The sequence below is a fragment of the Polistes canadensis genome, unplaced genomic scaffold (genome assembly GCF_001313835.1).
Source record: "Polistes canadensis isolate GaletaPanama2010 unplaced genomic scaffold, ASM131383v1 scaffold_59, whole genome shotgun sequence".
Classification (NCBI taxonomy): domain Eukaryota; kingdom Metazoa; phylum Arthropoda; class Insecta; order Hymenoptera; family Vespidae; genus Polistes; species Polistes canadensis.
In genome coordinates, this window is record NW_014569606.1 from 133,144 (window position 1) to 157,587 (window position 24,444).

General features: G+C 29.8%; 1 protein-coding gene and 1 non-coding gene across 3 annotated transcripts in view; one reads left to right on the forward strand and one right to left on the reverse strand.

The window, feature by feature from the left end:
• LOC106785918 (protein amalgam-like) overlaps positions 1-24,444 on the reverse strand; it is a 72,993-nt gene that overhangs the window by 21,259 nt on the left and 27,290 nt on the right. The window lies entirely within an intron of this gene.
• On the forward strand, positions 16,550-16,623 carry Trnat-ugu. Its single transcript has one exon. It is a non-coding gene; the product is annotated as a tRNA-Thr (tRNA).

A 24,444-nucleotide genomic window follows, 5' to 3' on the forward strand; every position in this document is an offset into this window, starting at 1 on the left:
AAATGACTGGATTTTCAAAATAAATACTTAGCGAGGTAAAAATAACAATATTAAAAAATATATTTTGTTACGATATATATATATATAAAATATATTTTATATTCTATTTATCTATTTAATAATTAGACATACGAGGAGACAAACAAAATGACAAATTTTCTATTCAAATATAAAGATTTGCAATATTATAAAGGCATACAAATTTTTATAAATAGTGTGATAGAACTTAGAAATAATATATAAAAATGTCGTTATTAACACCGCGTAAGATAAAAAGGTTAATTATTTTTATTGAAAAATATTATATTTTTGATATTATTAGCGATTAGATATAAAATGTTTAAAAATAAAATTTACACAACCTAGTGTTAATAATTTAAATATACATAAATAAGACAAAAAAGAAGAAAAGAAATTTTCCTATGCATTACTCATTCGAACCGATCGAGAATATAAATATATTTTTTTTTTTTATTAGAAATCAAACACAAAAGAATAAGAGAAATATATATAAGCTCATCTTATATGGTTTCATCGATCTTGCCCACGTTCTCCTCAAATATCCTGGCCAAGGACATAGGTTATTCTTTTCGCCATTAAGAGTAAGCAAATATTTGCAGCCCCCTTAAGTACGCACTTTTCATCGCAAAGCTACCTTCTTCTTCACGTTCTACAGAGTTAAAATATTCCCTAAGTAAATAATAGATATCCATCTATACATTTTTCGATTTGTACACACGCCCACACACACACAATACATACATTCACCATCTGTTCGTAGAATAATATCCATATTCTTACCACTTTCTCATTCTCATCTCAAGAAAAATCCTTTTCAATTCAATTCAGGGCCCCCTTTTTCCTAACAGAATAAAATGGGAAAATACATTTTTCATTCTCTATTTTGTTTTTGTTTTTGTTTTATGCGTCTAAGAAATGTCACAACCCTCGTTTCTAATAATGACGTAATTATTTTCCTCCCACGCATGAAACGACCACACGTTAGAGAGTTAAACTTACGAAGAGAAACTTCTTGCATGCATGCTGTTGAGCATTGCTACGGCATCCATAAACCGCATACGGGGAGGGTTGCATGTTTTTTTCTCCCCCTTTTTTTTCATTCTCTTTTTCTTTCTTCTTCTCTCTCTCTCTTTCTCTTTCTCTCTCTTTCTTTATTCTTGAAGTCTGCGTCATTCTGGTATCAGACTTCGATGTTGTGAGAATAAATCGAAGCAACGGGACTATAAGATGAGGAGGACGTTGCTACGCTACGTAACATTTTCCAACGTTTTATCGCATTTATGTCTTTATACGTTTCTATCGAGTCCGGTTATGGTTACGCGCTAATAATATATTTCTCTTGAACTCGACGAAATGTTATCTTAACAGTTTTTACTTTTAGTTTCAATATCTTATATTTTATGCGTATACGTTATAGTTATAATTTACAATTATAATTGATAGATATTTTTTAACAATTATATATTGAACGTTCTAATATTTAATACGTTGTTTTTTAATTCAAGAGAGAGAGAAAAAAAAAGAAGAATATTATTTGCAAATTTTGTCAATTAATTATAAGTACTCATGTGCCTCCTCGCGTGTGTAAAAATAAATTAATTTCATTAAATATATATATATATGTGAATTTTGCAAGAATTATTTTTTTCATTAGTAAATAAATCAAATTTCTAAGATGAATTAACCCACTTCCTGGTTTGTTTGAAAATATAAATAAGTATAGTTCGACGCTAACGCGTTATGTGTTTTGTTGAATGACGAATATGTGGGAGGAAAGATAGAAAAAAAAAATATATATATATGGGTAACACTTAACAGCACACATACGTGTCACCGAGGATGTCCTGTCGACACCATATAATCCCTTTTCCCGTTCGTTGTAAACAGTTTGGACTGGTGGTGTTCTAAAACTTTTCAGGATGGGTTTCAACGAATACAATCTATTTCTTTTGTACTTCTTTTCGATCGGAAGAAAAGGAAACATCAAACAGAAAAGAAACGCGTCTTGATTGTGAGAAATGATTCTACCAAGTTTCAGTTTATTTCTTTTTTTACCTATAATAATAATAATATTTGTTTAAATGTTCGCGATCTATAGAGAAAATTGACTTTTAAATATTATTATATATTTATATCGATATATAAAAAAATAAACAAAAATTGTGGAATTAAATTAACATCTTCAAGATTCATAACCCAGTGTTCATCGTAAAATGACAAAAAAAAAATTCATCTTGAAAAGAAAATTGAATATAAATGACAAATATGATAAACAACTTTACTCGAATAATAAAATTGTTAAAAAAAACAAAACCGATCACTATACAAATGTCATGGAATAAAACTAATTGAAACAATAATATTATCTATAATATTAACATAAAAAAAAACAAAAATTAAAAAAATCGAATCATTAGCCGTAATTTTGAATGATATCCAACTTTTCTTTCACAATTTATTTCATAAAAATACTTTCTTTTCATCAAATCTTTACTCTGGATTCACTCTCTCGTGTTTGCATCTCTACGAGGAAAAGCGTGCATTTGAATGCACAAAGCGCGTATAGACAAGAAGAGTAACAAAAATGAAGAAATATGAATAGAGTAGAAAGAAAGGGAAAGAGTTCAAGGAAGAAAGGAAGATAGAAAGAGAAAGACAGAGAAAGAGAGAGAGAAAGAGAGAGAGAGCGAGAAGTAGCATAATACGTTCGCTATATTCGAGCGGAGGGCTGTACGCTTTATTTTCGATGTTAACTTCGTCACCGTCCGTACTCGACTAGGGTCATTGACCTATACACAGAAAGAGAGAGAGAGAGAGAGAAAGAGAATAAATAAAGTAGAAAGAAATGGAAAGAGAAAAGCGTATGAACATTTGCGGCAAATAACGAGCACGAGGTGATTTAACTACTGGCTAATGACTTTAAGCTAAAGCTAAAACTTACTTGAGCATAAACGATATTATGCTTTTGCTATAGTAATGTCTCGACTCGGTTGAATTAGCTGGTTTAATCGGTACGACACAAGATACTCCCGATGAACATCGTTAAAGTAAAGTAAAGTAAAGTAAAGTAAGCAAGTAAGTAAGTTCACGTACGTATGCGTGTATATAGATGTAGATGGTTAAACCGTTACGAAGGGGTAATAAGTAGTATTCACGACTAATGAATTTATAATGCGGATATGCATTATGTGACAGTAGAATTATCATTCGAGTATGATTAATCATATTTCTATCTTATTATGGACTCTATCGGATATCGACGTTTAATAAACGAGATAGTCATTTTAATTAGACATTATTGTTATAATATAAATGTTGTCATTGTTCTTTATCGCGTATCGATTTAATCATCGATCATTTGTTATTTATATAATATCATCCTTAACAAGATTGAATTTTATTATTTTTATAAATTTGTCTTCTTTTTTGTTTCTGTTTCTTTATAATTATATAGACGATTAAACGCAAATATCATTTGAAAAATTAACAATATATTTCGTATCACGAAGTAATATAATTAATTTGACGATAAAATAAGATGAAATACATTATTATAATAAATTAGAATATATCAAATTATTGTATATATATATAAAATTGTATTCATATAAATAATATTTAATAATAAACATAATGAATATTCTCGCATTTAATTATAATAAAATTTCACACATACGAAATACTAATTAACCTAATATATATATTAGAAAATTGCATGGCCTTCTAAATGCGTTAATAAATTTATCTATAAATATACGTATCACATTAATTCGAATAACAATCGACTGACAATATCTTTAATTAACTCGCACGATCATAAACAGCCCTATCAATTAGCTAGGTGACTATCGATATCTACAAAATGGGGAACACACAATAGAGTTAACGTATGGCAACCATATATATCTAGATGTACATATGTATAAACCTAATACATTAACTAACATTAAGTTTAATCGATTTACTTCTCTACACGGATACATATACACATACATGCATACCTAGAAGAAGTGAAAACCGTTAAACTCGTGGCAGTTAAACCATACGGAACAATTTGAAACAACAATCGGATGTGGATTCTAACAGGAGGGCCCTTTCATCGTCTATTTCCTTGTTTTCACGTGTTCAACTAAAACTCACTAATACAACCATTATCGGAAGCAGTAAACGTGTAACGTCAAACTTACGATGCGTAACGCTTCTTTTTTTCTTTGTATATACATATACATATACGTACGTAAATGCATGGAATTTGCAATCAACAAAATATTTGTTATTCTAATTACAAAATCTTCCACACACAGAGACATATACAATACTTTTTTCTTTTATAAATATACGAAGGGGGTGGTTTCAATATTTTACGTTTCTTTTTTTTCTTTTTTTAAAACAATTGAGTTTGACCGCGAAAGAAATTATTTTCATGCCAGGCTACACTATTTTTTTTAATCCATCCACTAATATAGTATTATATGTATTTAGTATACACATATACTTTTTTAAATATAATAATATAATAATATCGAATAAAATATTGATACACGTGTGCATATACGTATGTGTATGTGTACGATGACCATGCATCTGTTGTTTTTTTTTTTTAGTTTCATTATATGCACGAGTTACCTACTACTAGTTAAGATTATTAGACCAAAGAAAAGCAAATGTCGTTTTACTGTCTAACATTGCCACGCGAGTAGAAGCGTGAAAACAGATCCTATTATTAGGAACGATGGAAATTCTTCACAAAGAGGAGAAATAGAAGAAGAAGAGGAAGAAGAGGAAGAAGAGGAAGAAGAAGAAGGAAAAATAGAAGAAAGACCGACGTTAGCGGGCCCCTTTTTTTTCGTGATCGCGGTTTTCGTTTCACCCTTCAACAAAAAAAAAAAAAAGAAAATTCTTTTCAAAATAATATCCCCTTCTTCTTTTTCTTCTTCTTCCACTACCAATTCCCTCTTTCCAATTCTAATTCTTACACCCACACCTTTGAAAAGGACTTTCTTTTTTCTTTTTTTTTTGTACTAGGGGAACTTCCGCCATAGGCGTTGGAATAAAGAATCGAGGTCAAATCGTATTGAATTGGTTGAAGAGAACGTATGAACATTTTTATCGATTACTTTCCAATTCGATGCAACGATTATTTGTGTTTATATATATTGAAAACAAAATATATTTTTAAAAAATATATAAATATAAAAGAAAATAAAATGAATATAATTTTTGTCGTACGATTATTATCGAATATATGAATCCGTTTTCTAACGTTACTTCTAATGGTAACAAAAACTGAAAAAAAAAAAAAAAAACAAAAAAGAAAATAATTAGAAATATTCTTGTTAACAAGGGGAGGAAAGTAAGAAGAAATCTCATTTAATTGGATACACCAAAAGAAAAAGAAATCTATTACATTTCTTCTACGATTATTATCGAATATATACGAAGTTGGGTTTTAATTAATAATCAATTCTAAGAATCGAAAGGGAGAAAAGTGAATATCCATCAAGTTAAGTTCTACGAAGTTCATGGAGCTTCCGTCGCATGAAACACGTAACGAGTCGTGCCTCGATGATTACCTCGATCGTTAACGAGCTTAGAATAAGCGAATAACCAAGCAAACTTGTTTATATACATTTACATATACATATACATACTATAATATATAATAAAGAAAGAAGAGAGTGTAGAATCACGTCGAAGTTGGGACACTAATACGCTAATCGAGATTTATACGTTTCTTTTTAGCGTATGTATATGTGCATATGTTTGTGTCTGTCCTGCTGTAGCTCTGTATGTGTGTGGATGTGTATGTATATGCATGTGTGCATTTAAGAGTTTGTATCTACGGCTCCCTGGTCTCGTATATACAAATGCATTTATAAATATACACACACGTATACTTTCATATATATATATATACAATATAGATACATGGGTTTACGTAAATTATGCGTGCACTTACAATTAGACCTCCGGCGATAATGCAAATGGGATCATGCCTGCCTTTGCCAATGTCGGAATTCAGTAATTGTAACAGTTCCACGTAAGTTAATTATCTAGTTAACACACATTCCTTTCGATATCCTCCTTGAAATAGATGATTGATTGATTGATTGATAGATAGATAGATAGATAGATAAGCATTGAGATAAAAACAAAATTACAAATTTGGAAAGAAATACGGGAAGATTGTTTTGTTCAATTCGATAATCGAAAGTTGTTTTTTTATTTTTATTTTTATTTTTTTGAAGTTATTTTTTATCCGATATACTTATCGACGAATACGATATCGGTGTGTATCGATATCTTTCATATTTATAATAAAATTATTAGATTCTGTCTTTTTTTTCTAAGAAAAGATCGAGGAATAAATAAACAAAATATTTTTAATTACGAAGAAATCGAAATTACGAAGAATACGAAAGAATATTTTGTTCGAATTCGATATAAAAATTGATCGCAATAATTTTCTTCTTTTTTAATCTCATAAAATTATGCTAAATATAATAAAACAAGCAAAATGACGAATAAATTGATCATAAAAAAGATTGAATTAACATAATATGTTTAGTTAAAATTTGAATGAAATGTTGCACCCAAGTTGGTCGATCGCAAAAACAAATTTAACGCTACGCGCATAAAATAAACGATACCAAAAAAAGGAAGTTGGAAGAAAAGAAGAAATGAAAAGGAACGAGGCGTCATCGGGTCTGTGAAGAAATGGAAAAAAAATTTGATGTCGGTGGGGGGTGGGGTGGGGACGGGTATTGGAAGGAGGATGGTAAAACGATCGCTTTCAGTTTTTACTTCCGGTGAGTTAAAAACGGTAATCAAACTTGATGAAAGTGGGTACGGTAACGAGTACTTCGAAGCGTTCGTTAAATTGGTTAAACGATATCCACCCACCCCTTATATTTCAACACCTATTATTCGTTTCGTATGTGAAATTAGAATTTCGAGAAAAGAACAAAAATAATAAAAAAAAAATAAAAAAAAAGCAAAACAAAAGTGAAATAAAAAGAAGGGGGATAAAAAAGCAGAATAAATTAACAGGAAAGACCCCTGGTGAAGGAAAATAATCCACACTCACCTAAACTTTCACGCACATTTTCTTTTTCACTTCCTTCCTTTCGAACAAAAATTCCGATTAAATTCTAAACGATTAGAAGATTAGTACCAGGTGGCGAATAAATGATAAAAGAAGACTATTGTACATTGTCATAAGGATCATTCTTATCTAATTGAAAGTGTGGTTTCAGTGATATGTTCCGGTGAAACGTTATACTAACAAGAAAAGGAAAGAAAAGAATGATAAATTACCCACCCCTATATGTGAAGAAGAAGAAGAAGAAAACAAGAAAATAAATTAAGACAGAAAGACCCCTCACGAAGAGAGAGAGAAAAAAGAAACCATGTCCCTTTCTTTTCACTTCCCTTCTATCAAAATAAATTCCAATAAATTCGACAACCATTATATATTTTTCCAATACCAATATAAAATTATGATTAAATTAAATATAAATTAAGATTGAATAACCACAAGAGAGAATAAGAATAACAACAAAATCACGCACCTTTCCTTTTCAGTTTTTTCTTAGTAACAATCAAATAAATTTCAATAAATCCGACAATCATTAAACCTTCCCTTACGTCAAAGTAAAATTGAGATTTAGAAAAAGAAATTAAATTACAATGGAATTGGAGGCTCACGCGAAGGAAGAAAAACACACGCCCTAACTATCTATTCTTTTGAACTTTCTTTTCAATCGAACAAAATTCCGATAAATTCTAAATGATTAGAAGAACAGGTGGCGAATAAATGACAAGAGAAGTAGTCCACTGTTCCTTTTACAGGGTTGCGTTGTTATCTAACTGTGGCTTACATTAGTGATATATATTCCGGAGAAGCACTATACTAAAAAGAAAAAGAGAGTGAGAGAGAAAGAGAGAGAGTGAAAAAGATAATCTTTGAGGCCTAGCTCTATTAATACCTACGGAAGATATTAAAGTCGAAAGGCTCAACGCACGCGAGCCCTAATTTCCATTAAAGCATATGAACGAGAGTACTCGTGAAACGCCTCCCTTATCTCGTGCGGATACCGATAACAACGGTTATCAGTAACGCGTTATTTTCTATTCGACGAGAGATCGATCCTAGAACTACTATTTTTCTTCTATTTTTTTTTATATATGTTAATGTCAAAGTCGGAAATCACTCATTGCTAGTAATTCCTCGGCATTACTATGAATGCAAAGAGCCTTCAGACGAAGTCGGAAATTAAAAATTCTTCCAGTTTTTCCTAGGCATCGAATATAATACTTTGCTATCCAATAGAATATCAAATTACTATTTAAACAACGTTGAGAAGAATACATTCTCTGACACAGAGACACACGCAGTCATACGATCACACAATATCAGAGAATGCAATGCTGTAAATTTTTCCTACTTTGCCATTTCTTTAAAAAGTTTCGGTAAATATTTTCGAAATTATATATTCGGAAATTGCAAAGATGCACAATTTACAGCATTGCATTCTCTGACATTTTATGAACTTTACATGCTAAATTTATAACTCGATATGGTATTCCACGCGTAAACAAAAGAGTGTACTTTAATTTAATATAAGTTTTTTTAAAATCCCCTTTTATCACCTGAAAGATTTTCTTGGATTTTTGTTAATATTTCAAGATATTTATATCATTTTTGTTTTTTTTTTGTTATAGAGTCACAAGAAGATCGCTTTTTATTTTGTAAATTTCTTTATCATACAAAACTTATTCTTACAATAAATTGTCAACGCGAGATAAATAAAGGATTCGATTAATTATAAATTTAAGTAGTGCAAATAAAATTGGTTGTCAACATTTAACAAGATGATATGCTTGTTAAGAATCCTTTAGTATGGAATACGATAACTGACGATGAACGGAGGATGATAGTTTATTAAAAATTTTCGCAAATGATCGTGCTACTCTTAATTCGTGTTTGACATCATTTTCTTCGACCTAGAAACCATTGAAATATTCAACATACCGTCGACCCTCTTTTCTCGCGCCTATGTCACCATTTTCCAACGATCGACTGATATATACTAAGAGTAGGTAGGTACGTGTCCAAGGTATTTAATTGCCACCAGCACGAAGCTCCTTTCTTTTAACAGACCGCAAGAGGATATTTATGGGAATCTCGTACAAAAAAAATTTAACCATTCAAATTGCGAATACCATGAAATATCATAAATAATAATGTACGCACACACACTCTAATATCTTTATATATATATATATATTAAATAATAGAAACTATAACTATCTGGTATTAAAAAATAGTAATGGTAATTACAAAAATGTAGAAATAATTTAAACTAACACGCACGTCTAATAATTGTGATATATATATATTATATTATCAACACAATCTTGACCGACGTAACGAATATAGTTGTGTGGTATACTACTATGCACGCAATCTATCTAATTAATCAATTATAAAATTAATAGTTATAATTACAAATTACATTCGTAATATTTGAAATTACATTTTTAATATTTTAATAATACATAGACCCAGCGTCTAATTTTTTGTTTCAAATATAATACTCGAATATAAACGACGTTAAGAATAAAATAAAAATATATGTACGTACAGACGATGATAACTCTCTAATAAGAAAAAAAAAAAGAAAAAAACGTATCAATAATAAATCTAAATCGCTTGAAAAACGCACTTATTATGTAATAATAATAAAAACATTCGTATCATTTATACGATTTATCTCGCCATTCCTCCGATAAAAAAAAAAAAAGATAAAATAAAATAAAAAAAATAATAAAAATAAAAGTGCAAAAAAGATTCGCTATGTCATCGTGTTAGAATACTATCAAAACGTAAAATCTAAATACACACACGCGTGCTCGTGATCATGCTCGTGCTCTGAAGTACTGCTCGAATATTCCTCAAGTGTGATCTATCGTATACGCCTAAAAATTCATCTATTCGTCCAACGTGTACTTGTACACGTAAGAGAAAAAGGTAGAAAGAGACAGAGAATGAAAGAGAGAGAGAGTGAGAGAAAATGTGCGTGCGTGCGTGCGTGCGTGTATGTGTTGTATGAGAGAGAAAGAGAGATAGAAGGAGAAAAAGAGAAGGTTGGAATGCCGCGGGCGGTTCAACGGCCTGTGGTGTCTTCGGATTCTCGTGATCCCCATTTGTGTGTGTGTATGTATGTATCGCATCCCGCTTCTTCGTGTGTGTGCTATATAATACCACATCGGAGTTGGGTATAATGCCTAGCACTGTCGCCAAAACGCGTCCAAGACTCTTCCTGCCTTCGTAAGTTACTCTCTCTCTCTCTTTCTCTCTTTCACTAATTTTATTTAAACGTTAGATGATGATTACGAGCACGAATGACAGCTTTATTGAAAAACCAAAAAAAAAGAAATAATAATGACTCGATGTATAGTTGATATTACGTCCCAATAATAATTGTTCAAGATTTTTTTATTGGGTTCATTAGAAATTTTGAAATGTTTGATATAACGTTCGATGATTATGACCACGATGACAGCTTTATGAAATGTGTTGTTATCGTAATCGTTCGCTTAATTGAATTGCTTGAATCAAATGAAGAAAAAAAAAAAAACAAAAAATATCATAAAGAAGTGATGATTTGAGAAGTTGATTAATATGTCAATGTTTGTTTTAAATTATTTCTATGACTTGATTAAAATATTGTTACGTTTGATATGAATTTAAATGATTACGAATACGAGACGACAGATTTATGAACGAAATTATTATCATGATTAATCAATTTTTTTTTCTTTTAAATAAAAAATGATGACTTATCGTTTTGATATCACACGTCGATGATACGATAATTTATATATGAAGATAAATATTATAATATAGCTACGATCCAATCATGACTATAATTATCAAAGTCATGTTTGTCATTAAAGATATTTTTAATTTAACATTTAAGAAACTAACAATGTATATAAAATTAATCTCGTATCAATAAGATAATTAATATTCTATATTATTATCATTATTGTTTTACTAATTCCATGGTCAATATTATATGATCAACATTAGATCATTGATTCATAGGTATGATTTAATAATCAATACCATGATTACTATTTCATTCACAATTTAATGATTCATATTATTAACATTATTACAATACAAATTTACTGATCGATACTATGATCATCATTATTATTATATACTTATGATTCATTATTAATATTGTGATTAAAAAAAAAAAAGGAAAAAAATATATTCAAGATTAGATTAATTGTTAAAACATCTTCGTTCGAAAATGATTCATTCACTCGTGTGTTCTTGAACTTGTAACTTCATGAGTTCAATCCTTCGACCTTCTTAAAGCAACACACTAATCGTGACAAAGTTTAATGAGCCGAATCAAGCTCGCAACATTATTCACGAGACAATTCGATAGCCCGTTACAGGAGTGTGCACATAATAACAATTATCAACGGCGCCTAAGCATAACGGGCATCATGGTCAACGAAATATAATATTAACAGTACATTAATACATATGTGACCCGAATAATATTTCGATTCAATAATATTTCCCGAAACGGTTTCTTTCTAATGCAAATTATCGAGTTTTCTTGTTCAAAAACTTACCACGATTAAATACGCATCACGATTAAATCGCATAAACACTATTGTTATTTATTTTAAATTAATATTCGATTAATTATTCGATTATAATATTTTCTTTTTTTTTTTTCCAAAGGAAATTTACATAATGAAATCGAAACCTTTCGCTTTCCGTTTGATTTGAAAATTTTTGTTATCCTCTCTAAACAAATAGATTTACTTCGAAAATACTCTTAAGTTAGTGTAATTATTACCATAAATAAATAAGATATCAATTTATGAATCACTGTGTGATTAAGAAAGAATTAAAAAAAAATATTATGTTTGATGAAAGAATTATAAAATGAATGAGACCAACCATAACAGCTGTTTGAAAGGTTGAATAAGAGCTAGCCGAGCTTAAGAAAAGGCTGAGAAAGGACTAAGAAAGACCTTAGAAAGGTGTGCATTCTTCGAACAGGTGTTTCGACGGCTCCAACCTCACTACCTATACATATATATATATATATATACCTGTATTCAATCTTTATACCATAATAGGACCTTGGTTTGGTTCATAGTATGTTACTACCTACTCTTCTAATTAATTACCAAACAACTATGGTTACATGCTTCTGCTTTTCCGAATCTTACACGATAGAAATATCTTTTTAGCTACCTGAGAATAAGATACATGGAAATCTTTTTACATCATTTAACATCTCTTTTTAACAAAACACACACACACACACAAATTTATTTTATGATATTAATATTTAAAAAATTATTTTGTGACGAGAGAACATTTTAAAATGGGGAGTTTCATTTAATTATTCGTTTTATTCGTTGTAAATAATTTAAAATTCGTACAAAAATATATTCTTCCGTAAATGATAGAATTTTTAAATTAGTTAATTTACAAGCAGGTAAATGAACAATCGATGAAAATTGCAAGCATCTGCAACCAGTAAAGTAAGCAACCGTATAAATCAATAACCAATAATAAATTTCCAACCGATTGAACTTGCAAGTATCCAAATTTGTAACCAGTTAAATTAGCAATTAAATAAATATGCAATCAATTGTATTAGCAATCAGACAAATTTGCAACCAATTGATTGATCAATCGAATAAATTATTAAATATTTAAATTAACAATCAATTGTGAATTTTAAATCATTTCATTTTGCAATCGAATAATATAATTATAATTACGTATACTACATGCTATATCTAAATGCATAAATGTCTTAGAATGTTTTAAATTAAAAATTCCTAAATTACACTCGTGGTCTAACTCAATAATATTGTAGTAGTAGTAGTAGTAGTAGTAATAATACTAGATACGTAAAATGATGTCGGTCATCTCTGGCTTTTGACCTAAAATTTGACAGATGCGAGAATACGATACCGACCCCAAGGAGTCTTCTCAGGATGCGTGACTTCTCGACATATTACATAACAACCCAGAAAGTATAATAAGCACGAGCCTGAAATTCCATTCTCTCGATTCTACACCGCGAAACGTTTATATGCATAATATGTTTGTTTGTTCATGATATGCGTATAAGTATAATCTAACTCTTACGAAGAAAATATAATGCATACTTCCTTAATAACTCTCTTCTTGTTTGTCAAACTATACACATTCAAACGTAAAGACAAATCAACGCATATTTGAGAATATATATATTAAAATATACATTTTTTTGTTATATGACACAAAAATTATTACAATTTAAATATTAATATTAATATCGAACGATTTTAAATATTTATTAATGAAATATTATATTTTCTAATTACAAATATAAAAATATTATCATAGAACTCGCCAACTCCTGTAGAAAAAAGAAAAAAAGAAAAAAGAAAAAAAAAATCCAGAAGTTCAGGGACGTTTAAAATAACAACGTTACACGCATAAAATGACGTTATCCCCTACCAAACAGGATTTCTAGAGATTCTAGAGATAACGAAATAGAAATAAAAAGAACAAAAATATTAAAGTCGAATGTGTTCTCAACTCTATAGTCAGACTAGTAATAAATTATGTCAACTTTTTAACGTGCTAAGCTAATTAATTTTCTCCCTTTTTTTTCTTTTTCTCTATTATAAGACACGTACACGCATACGCGGATATATACAAACACAAACACAGAGGAGGAGGAGAAGGAGAAGGGGGTGGGAGGAGGGATAAACAGAAGCAATAACAATAAATTCTTTAACACGTGAGTAAACGAAGTTGGACCCGCCTGTCAACGGGCGTAGCTAATGCAACATCCCCTCGTTTCTTTTCTTTTTTTTTTTTTTTTTCCTTTTATGATGGAATCTGTTTTAACGATCCCCCGTAGATTTTCTTTTTTCCCCCCTCTAACTTAAGCTTAACACAAAAACATCCCTCGGTCTCGTTTTAACAAACTTCCGAGAGATTAAGAATGGGGTTAACCTAATTCTCAGTTTAAAGGAAACGTTGTATCGCGGTGGTGTATACACTTCCTTCGATAGACAAACGACCAACTTTTAAAGGTACCAGTTTGACAATCTACTACAAAGAATCCCGACAGAATAGTTCTCGTTGTTTGTTACGCTGTGAAAAAGATAACGCGTGTATTCGAGGTGTTGTCAAGTGTTAAAGAAGGAAGATAAGAAAAAATCCAAAAATCATCTACTACTACTACCACGTTGATATATTCGGTTGGGGAAAAAGTTTCTTCGTAATTTTGTCCTATAAATTATTTCATGATCGTGTAACTTTAATAATATTTATTGGATTTAATTATACTTGAACGCGTTTGAAAGATGACACATCGCGTAGTATGATTTAAACAAGTAAAAAAAAAATAAAAAGAAAGTTATGATTTTCGGTTTCACGGATCGTAGAAATAAATATGAGAAAATATATTGTTTCAATTTTTTGACTTAAAATACGAAGAAACTTTTTCCCCGACCCAATAGAAGAAGAAGAAGAAGTGGACAAATCGTTACTAATGTATCTGCCAGTCGAAAAATATTTACAGGACACCATAGATCTTACCACCTTTTTTCTCTCTTCGTGTGTAAGGGTGAGGAAGAGAGAAAAGAACGGAGTAAACATTCCAAGATATATCTTCGAAGGATTCGAAAAATCGAATCGGTTTTACGAAGTGAACTGTCACGATGAAAAAGTAGTAGTTGACGGTAGTAATGTGCCTTAGATAAGATCGGTTTCTTACTTTCGAAACCATTGTTTAACCCTATCATCGATCTTACGGTTTCGACGAATGTAGAGAGAGAAAAAGAAAAATAAAATAATGACGAGAGAATTGTTTGCGAAAGAAAGATAGATAAGAATCTTTATGCTTTTAAATCTTTGTATCACACATTCGTATATATTTTTATTTATTTAATATATATTTTAATTAATTAATTTTGTGTTAAATTTTAATAATATCATATAAATGCAAAAATATTTTATAGCGATTGTGCAATTAAAGTTGTTCTTTAAAATTAAATTTCGTTAGTATATAAAATTACATTAGAGTTGCGTCAATTTATCGATAATTTAATATCATTATAAATGCTAATAATTAATATTTTCAATTTGAAATAATAATTCATCCATTTAAAATATATTAACACGTATAATTAATTATTATTATTTAATTTAATATAACATAATACATTGAGAAAAATAGTGATAGTGTTTTGTATTAATCATCGAACATATCCACTTACTATTTACATCACATAATAATATTTAATTACAATAAACATTAACCCTAACGAGAGAATACAGGATACGACGTTTAATCTATGCTAAATAAAAACCTATCATTACGAAATAATAACTACGTCTCTAACAATATCAATAGATAATTAATTCAATTTGTAAAAGGTAATCCGATCATGCGTACGTCATTCTTAATCTTTCTATCTCTATCTCTATCTCTATCTATCTTTTGCATCTATCGGAAGCAAAGGAAACCGTCAAGGAAGCAAAGCCAACTAATGTTAACTCATAAGCTCATAATGGAAGATTACCGATACTAATTCGTACTAACTCACGATACTTGAATATGCATGATTACCAATTTTGTACGTGATAATCTCTGGGAGGAATAAGGTGTTGCAAGACGTAGTCTTGCAGGAATCACGTAAGTTAAATATTCATGGGGGTCGTTTCGAGTCGAGGTGCGTACTTTCAAATAGGAACGACAAAATGAAGAAAGAAAAGTTTCAACAATGATCAAGGTGAAAGAAAAGAATTGAAAAGAAAAGGGATAAAGAAGATTCTCATCATACTTGTATAATGAATATATATATATATATATATATACGATATAATACTTGGAATAATTAAACAACGGTACAAATCTAAGTTATGTATTCTTCCCCTATGATTATGAAAACTAACTCGAACACTCTTCTCTTGAATATCGATAGGTGGTACATTCTTCTTTTATAAGGTAGCAAGACCGTTTTAATCGTATTTCTTAGAACAACTACGTATGCACAGAGTATTATCACTTTTCTACGAACTTCTTCTACGTCTTTAATGAACGAGAGTACAATACACGATACACCATTGCTAATTGTAATATACTTCGAAGAATAACATTTTCTTCCTTTGTCGCTTAAATGGAAATTATTCAGATTGTTCCAGTTTGTTATTACCGTTAAATTCCTTCTTGTGTTTTTTTTGTTTTTTTAATCAGAGAAAATATGCTGAGGTATGTGCACTTAGGTATACACTTGTTTATCATAGAGACTGAATTTTAATGCATAGATGAAAACATTTTTCAAATATTTGTTAGCTATTATCTTTAATTCTTAGTTTAATCCAATTAATTGTAGATGATATATTAATCCGTCTATATACAAATTCATAATAAATTACTCGTCTATCTTTCACCAATTTTATTTGCCAATCGAAGGCGCCGTGGCTTAGTTGGTTAAAGCGCCTGTCTTGTAAACAGGAGATCGGGGGTTCGAATCCCCCCGGGGCCTTTCATATAAAATATAAATTTGTTATTTATATTTAATCATTTATTTTACATACAAATTCAATGATATTTATATTTTAAAAATAATAATAATTAATTAAATATTTATAAAATAAATATATTAAACACACGCCACAAAGAGAGCTCTCCTGTCTTGTAAAAAGAAAAAAACTTAGGTTCGAATATCATCGAACCTTTTTATTAAAAAATTATAATTTATATATTTTAAATAATAATGATATAAATATTTATTATTAATTATAATTATATATTATCTTCATATTAAATATCTATCACACATTTTCCTTCATCCTATAATATCATAAACCAATCAAGGAAGTTAAATCGTATTTTTTAATCGCGTTATCATCCCTTCCCTCTCTCTCTCACTCCTTTTATACCCTTTTTACAGTTCTCGTCTTATTTCTTTACTCGATAATGGTTGGTTCGAAGATAGGCTAAGACGATCTATCGATAGTCCTGGGCAATTTCTCGAATAAGCGCAACCAACCGAGGCAAGAACTCGAAAGCATTGCAAGTGGTAATCATAGTAATTTTCTTGGTGTCGACTACCAATGCGTTATATTATCTCAATGTCGTAGGAGAGACCATGACTTTTTAACGAACCCTAAGGAATCTTTGGATCGTCGTTTCGTTCCACATATGCACCGGCTGTGTTACTGCTGTTAGTACTGTTACTGCTGCTGTTGCTATTGCTGTTGCAAGAAGATAAAGAGAGAGAAAAGAATTACTTGGCTTGCAAACGAATGGAAGGAGGAAAAACGATAACGTGGTTGCCAAGCTCTCTTTCTCTCATTCTTGCTTTCTCATACGTATGTTTACAAATGTGTTCCGAGTACCGAGAACTTAAAACTTTCTTTCTCTTTCTCTTTCTTTCTTTCTTTCTTTGTTGAAAAAAAAAAGAAAAGAAGAAAAAAATACCTTCGAAAGTGTTCTCCTTAGGGTCGAGTACTTGGAATTATAAAGTTAAACAAGGAATAATTTAAACGATGAAATCATCTTCGCTAGAAAGTAGTTCTCTATTATAAAATATAATTAATTCAATAATGTTATATATATTGAGACTCTCTCTGATGCTTCGATTATTTGCGGGATAATTAAACGGTTTCGTTTTGCAATTATATTTTTATAATTTCTATTAATTATAATCGTTTGAAGGAGTTTTGCTGTGAAGCTAAATAAAAACATTAACACACTATTATTATTATTATTATTTAATAAAAGGATTATTCCTTCAGTAATCCCTGCTTGTCGCAAGAGGCGACTAAAAGGGAAAGAAATAGAATTTTTTTTGTTATAATTAAATAAATTTAGTAATAATATTAAACTTATATGCAACAGAGAGTAATTGTGGCATTAAACTAATAATCAGTGGACTAATATATTATGGATTAAGCATATGGATTAATATAATATATATTTACAGTAATTATTTAATAATTAATAATTCAAAAATTATATTAATAATATTAATATACTTTGTTTCTTCCTTCCAAGATTATTATTAAAATCAAAGAGAAAGATAAAAAGGGTATTTATCATTAGAAATAAAGATTTGACGTTTGGCATGCCACAAGGATGCTAATATTCAACACGGGAATCCTATTGTCTTCTCAATAAGCCTTAACTTTGCGAGTCTCCATTGTATTTCGAGGTATTATTTATCACGCGACAAGCACACCCATGAAAAAAAAGAAATAAAAGAAAATGGAAAAGGAAAGAATGAAAAATAGAAATAAGAAACAGGAATATGGTGGTGAAATGTATTCAGAGACACAGGAAAACGTCAAGAGAAGCAATTTCGTTCTCGTAGAAGGAAAGCGTGACCCAGGCAAGAGCCACGGAACGAGCATAAAACTGCAAGTGTAAATCCCATAGTGGTTTCTACAACTCCCATTACGGAACCCCCTAGCTCTTGGACCACAAAGATCCATCTGAATGAACGATGAACGAATACAAAATTTAAATATTAATATAAATATATATATATATATATATATGCATAAAAAAAAATATAGAATTTTTCTTAAAATCATGCGCGCATGTGCGTCGTGTTTTTTTATTTTTTCTTCTTTCAAAGAAATAACGTTGCACGAAATAATGCACGTTGTCGTTTGTTCGCAATTTTACGCGAAATGAAAAAGTAAAACACGATGCTCGGACCTTTTTTTCAAGCGAGCTATTTTTTTCCTTTTTCTAAGTGTTTTTTAGGACAAGAGAGAAAGATGTTTAATTAAACTTTAGAAACTCATAGAACTCAAAGGTTTAGCGTGACTAAAAGATTCATTTCTTTTTCTTTTTTTTTTCAAACTATACTTTTTTCTTTTTTTATAGTCTTAACAAAGAGAGAGAGAGAGAGAGAGAGAGAGAGAGAGAAAGAAAAGGGGTGTGCCATTTTTTAAAAAAGATAAAACTACTGAACTGACACATTCGTGTTACTCACGCGATCCCAGTTTTGGATTTAATTAATCGTATCCCCGTCGTTTATAAATTTGTCACGAATTTGAAATCAACATTAACGAACGACTCGAACTTTCGTTTGTAAATGGAGGAAAGAAGAAAAAGAAAAAGAAATTTGTTTGTATTAAAAATCATTTTTCATTTTCGTCAAAAAAAAAAAAAACAAAAAATATTTCGTTGAAACGCGAATGAGATCGGTCACGTCGTATAGATCTTTAAAAAAATATTTCATTGAGAACGTATGTCTCATTGATAAAATATCTTAAATTTAATACAAGATAAGAATAATCACTCTCTCACTCTCTTTCTCTCTCTCTCTCTCTTGGATGCGTCATTCGAACAAACTGAACAAATAATCTCTTTCTCTATCTCATTTCTTGCTCTATATTTATTTCTAACAAATGATGATGACCGATTGACTCGCATCTTTTCTATGACACAAATTCCACGGTGGCATGTGCTCGATACGCGAATTACTGTTTCTATTCGTTTATATAACAACGATGAATCAATATAACATTAGACTACATTCAGTTCATTGAAAAATCAATGTATGTATGTGTGTGTGTTTATCATGTTTTTACAAATTTAATATTAACAAATAATATATCGTAAACAAAATAGTAACAAATTGTATTAATATAAAAATACTTTATCGTTATTAATATTTTGCATTCGAGAGGTTATTCTCGATCACCACTCAGTTTGACACGATAATTATTCGAATAATATTTAAATTATATTTGAACAATATAGTTTCATGAATACTTTCAACAATACATACGTATAAAGAAATCTACTGTGTCTAATACGTATAAGAGATATAAAAAGTTCTGAGTTTAACATGCGAAGGACTGTAATAGAATAAGAAGCTACATTATATGCTAACAGAAGTTAAGAAGGATTGCAAGGTTTACTTTGAACGAATAAAGCCTGATAAAAGACACCAAAACACATATTACTGTGATACTTGTCCTAAAAAACCGAGGGATGCATCTTAGAGATTGCTTTATAAAATACCGCACAAAATGATAATACAGAGCTTAATGTTTAACAAATGTTCTTCTCTCTTTGAAGTATAAAAATATATAAAACAAGTTAAATTGTGTGTTAAATCATTTGAAGATAACTGTAAGAAATATCACCTAAAAAAGGCCTTAAGTGCAAAAGGGTTAAATGATATTGATATGTATAAAAACAAAAACAAAAAAATTACTATGGCAAGAACGTTATAAAAAGAAGAATAAAAAAGGAACAAAAAAAAAAGAAATGGAAAAATATTTAATATCGTATTACGTGTCTACATCTTAATCGGTTTGCATCAAAGCTGACATAATCGTTTATGATCAGTAAGCCTTTCTAGTTTAAAACTAAATTGTGTATAAACGGATAGGTATATAGGAAACACACCTATGTGCAATAAATATATATGCATAAATATGTATTAAAGTATATATATAGGAAGAAATAACGTCTTAACTCGCACGATTTCGCTCGAGGCAAAAAAGTAGCGATTAATCAAAGCTTCTCCTCCTCTTCCTCCACCTCCTCCTCCCATCGTAGTATACTTCGAAACAGTAGATATAAAAAAAAAAGAGTAGGGTGAGGTAAGAGGGTGGGAATGAAGAGGGAAGTATAAAGATCCTTATGGCGTTTCCCATGAAAGTGAAAGGGATGACTTCGTTCCAAACCACAGAAGCGCGCGCGCACACATGCACATGCACATGCGCACCATGATATCATATATATATATATATATAAGTATAATAGTTAGACTTTCGCGGAATACCAAAGACGCGTTTAACCGATTAATACCCTGATGAATATGAAATTTCACGCCATACAACAAGACCAAACACGTGAAGAAGAGCAAGAGAAGGAAAATGAGAGAAAAAGAGAATGAGAATAAATCGATCAAACTATTCATACAAGGTGTTTCAGAATTGAATATCATGCTTTTTCTGTGATATGCTGTTAAGATTATTTATTAATAATAGAAGTATACTAGTAATTTAAGGTATAAATATTTTCTATCAAATCAATTCAAAAAATTAAATATAATATATCTATAATAAATTTTAACGTGTAATACAATTTTGTATTTAATTAATTTTTCATATTAATTTTATATCATTGCATTTTGTTCCTTTTAATATATTTAATATGTGTAATTTTTTCATAAATTTTTCATTAATTCTATAACTACTAATAATTGATTTATAATATATTTACCTATTTCTATAAGACCAGTTAAAATCATGTTAAGGTGAATATAAATTTATATATTTAAAAAATTTCAATTGTTTAAATAATGAAATGAAAATAATTATTATAAAAGTTTGTCAATTACAAAGTCATCAATTTTATATATAATTTTTAAATAAAATTACTAATTCAGGCGTATTTTTTGACATGCCATTATTTATACGTGTATGATTTAAAAATGAAATAATAGTCATTCTGAAACACATTGTACAAGATGGAAACTGTTATCTTGAAGGTATACACGTCAGAACTACCTCCGATCCGTGATAATCAAGTCAAACAAGTGTCGCGACGAGAATCCTAAAGAAAGAGTTGATAGTATTCTCCCTCTTTCTTCTTCCCATTCTCTTCCAATTTTTTTTTCTCTTTGTCTTCTTTTTTTTTTTTTTGTACATTTCTGTCTTCTTCGAAAACAGGCACCCAAAGAGTGAAAGAAAAAGAAAAAGAAGAAGAAGAAACTCGTATCTCTTAACACACAAGTTGGTGTTTGTAAGTACACGCGTGTATAAATGTGTTTGTAAACCCCTCTTTCCTGTGTTTGTGTATGTGTATGCGTTCATGCGATATACACACAGCATTTTACATTCGACCGTAAACCATGGATAGTCTCCTCATGGGGAACGACATTTTTTTTCTCCGGATTTATCTTTTACTCCGTGCATGTGCATGCATTCCTCTTAGAACACGAATCTTGTATTATCTTCGAAGAGTATGTCACTTTTGATAATGCAAAAAATGTTTCAAAGAAAAATAAAAAATAAATTCAAACCGAAGTTTGTGAAAAAAGAAAATATTTAAAATCTAATATATTAATCTAAATTCTATTCTATAATTGATTTAAAATCTATAATTGAACAATATTATATTAATATTTTATATTTAATTGTAAATAAATAAAAATAAATGTCAAAAATTTAATGTGTGTCTGTGTGTTACTACCATTTTACTGATGAAACAAAAAAAAGGAACAAAAAATACTATTAGATACTGTATTTATTCGAGCACACACCTTTTTATTCCATTTAAATAAGCAAAAACTGTTACTTATTTACATTAACAATTCCAACACTACTCATTGATCAATCTAACATTTTACTTAACACTCTAATCAAGATTAGATGTAAATCAATGAACGATACACATTCTACCAGTCCAGAGTTATTTGTAATTATCACGCATGTATTAAAAATAATGACTTTTTTCTCGATAATAATAAAAACAACCAGTTTACCTGTTACATTATTTACAAGAGTAAAGAATGTATATCTACTGTTACTGAACGTTCATGAATACCATGCTTGTAGCCTTGCTTGGCAAACGAATTCTTTCCTTTCCTCCCGCCCCCACCTTCCACCCTCTTTCTGAGTCCTTCAACCCTTTCTCTCTCTCTCTCTCTTTCTCTCTCTTATATTCTAGATAAGATCACGCTCGGCAAGTGTTACCAACACGCATTAACGTAATGAAAGATCTCTGAAACGAACCTCCCCCTTTTTTCTTTGCTGTCTTTCTCACTAGCTATCATCACTAAGAATTTTATAAAAAAAAAAGCAAAAAAAGAAAAAAATTCTCGACTTATTTCTTCTCAAAATATGTCAATGTCAACGCTAAATTTAACGGTTTATTTATTAATTATTTGTATCATAATTTATTTCAAATAATTACTAGTCTTAAAACAGAATTTGTATTTTGAAAAAAATTCACAATGCTAATGTAAAATGTAATTATAAATTTATCAAAATGTTAATTATAAAATACTAACAGTATTGTATATTATAATCGACTTAATGATATTTTAATTTTAATTCTAAAAATTTGACCGTTATTAAAAATATTTCACGCACAGTGTTGTCGCATTTTATAATAAAAGGTAACTTTTTAATTTGAAGAATTAATACGAAGTTTTCTGCAATACTTTTGTATAATAGTACAAGCATGGTAGATGAATATACATATGTAAAAGTATACCTACTTCTTGAGAAAGTTTCATTCATGATTCGAAACGATCACGCGTCTGGCAGTTAATCAGAGTGTCTCTTAACATGTGATTTGACGCACATCACGCTTCGTGCTTGGCACAAATGGGAAGGGTGTCTCATCTTCTTGAGAAGGAAATATAGACAGAGAAAAGGAGAGAAAAAGAGAGAAAGAGAGAGAGAGAGAGAAAGGACCAAGAAATACACAACACTCGGTGTACTGTACTCTTTTATTGCCACTCTTACTAATTAAGTATAAATTGCTTCTTGTCTGCGTAGTTTGGTCAAAAGACTTATACCGCGTTTAACCATAAGCATTACCGCAAGTAACTTAACGTTGACTCTTTTAAAATAGCAAACAAATATTCTGATAATACGAACAATACTTACATAAGTTCGTAAGCTGACAGATATGTAGTATAATTAAGAAAAAAAATAAATAAATAAAAATAGGTAACGTTTCCAGATCGAATGGAAGAAGAAATTTGATTAGATAAAAAAAAACAAAAGAAAAGTAATGCGACTCGGAATGATTAAAAAAAAAAAAACAATTCGGTAATGTTAATGAACACGATTGAAGTATCGATATACACGTTGTCGTAATTTAAGCTCAATCAGCTTTTCAATCTAAAAATTTGAATATCAAAGATGCAACACGTTACTACGGTAAATGAAATTTTGCAAAAAATAAAAATTAAACAAAATAGATATATTAAACGGTAACCATTACTGAAGATCGAATATAAGAATCAATTTGAAATTATTTCCAGATAGTTAGGATAGTATTACTCTATAATAGTACTCTTGTCTCTAATGCATTTTTGAAAAATTCCATCATTGCTATTAAATATTATTATTTATTTGTTTATTTATATATATTTATTCATAATTCTCTCATGTGAATTTCTCTTTCTCATTTGGTACGTGACAGACTTTGCAAAGCCGCATTCAACGAGCATCTTCTCATTCGTATGATTCATTATGGATATCATCAGAATGGATCGAACGATCCATCGGATACGATATTCACGTGGGTGGTCCAAGGCCAAATCAACATACTACTGCCGCTGCAACATGCCATCATCGTTGCGTTTCTTCTTCTCTTC